The following is a 1,331-nucleotide window of genomic DNA, read 5'->3' on the forward strand; positions in this document are numbered from 1 at the left end:
CTGAGTCCAGTCAGACTGAGTCCCCCGTTATCCAGTCAGACTGAGTCCTGTCCCCGTTATCCAGTCAGTCTGAGTCCTGTCCCCGTTATCCAGTCAGACTGAGTCCTGTCCCCGTTATCCAGTCAGACTGAGTCGTGTCCCCGTTATCCAGTCAGACTGAGTCCTGTCCCCGTTATCCAGTCAGTCTGAGTCCTGTGTTATCCAGTCCTGAGTCCTGTCCCCGTTATCCAGTCAGACTGAGTCCTGGCCCGTTATCCAGTCAGACTGAGTCCTGGCCCCATCACAACTTTCTGGTGATTTCATCAGTTGTTGTTATACAGTTGACTGGTCTCAGTGAATCATGTTAATCTGGACATGACGCTCACTACAATATGGCCACGCTTGCAGTTTCTCTATTTTCTGCTACTTGGCACATAAATGACATCAGTCAAGACATCTGTCTTCTACAAGGATTTTGTTTGTTTGTTACTTTGTTGTTCTGTTTTTGTTGCTGATTAGTTCTTGCTGATTATTCACTTTGTTGTTAGAAACAACTATATTTACTGTATGATTCAGACACACACACAACAAAAAATGTGTAAGAGCACTTTTTATTTTTTGTAAATGTTTCACTTTAGTCGTCCAAGTATCTGATCAGTGATTTGATTCAGAGTTGCTCTTGTTCTGATCCCACAGAGCAGCAAGGAGACTTGATACAACATTTTGAACATAAATGCAACGGTTCATTGGATCAGTCTAAAACGTTGCACGTACACTGCAAAATCGAAATTGCGCCTAACCTGGAATAATACATTGTGGCCTTATTCCTGTATTTCAAAGATGATGAAAAAAAATATAATGTGTTTTCTTTGTATGGTCGTTTACCACATCTAATGTGTTATATTCTCCTACATTAATTGCATATTTCTACCAACTTCAAAGTGTTTCCTTTCAAATGGTATCAAGAATATGTATATCCTTCAGTTAGATTTGGGTTTGTCATTTTAGGCAAAAAAAAATGTAAAAAGGGTCCGATCCTTAAGAGGTTTTAAGGTCTTTCCTTTCCAAATGTGCCTAATTGGTTTATTGATACATTTTCAAGTTCATAACTATGCACTCTCCTCAAACAATTAGCATGGTATTATTTCCCTGTAATAACTACTGTAAATTGGACAGTGCAGTTAGATTAACAAGAATTTAAGCTTTTTGCCCATATCAGATATATCTCTGTTCTAGGAAATGTTATTGTTACTTACAACCTCATGCTAATCACATTAGCACACGATAGCTCAACCGGCCCGCGGGGGACACACCAATCCTGTAGAGGTTTTTAAGCTGCAGCTGGCCCAGAA

The sequence above is a fragment of the Oncorhynchus tshawytscha genome, unplaced genomic scaffold (genome assembly GCF_018296145.1).
Source record: "Oncorhynchus tshawytscha isolate Ot180627B unplaced genomic scaffold, Otsh_v2.0 Un_contig_5351_pilon_pilon, whole genome shotgun sequence".
Classification (NCBI taxonomy): Eukaryota; Metazoa; Chordata; class Actinopteri; order Salmoniformes; family Salmonidae; genus Oncorhynchus; species Oncorhynchus tshawytscha.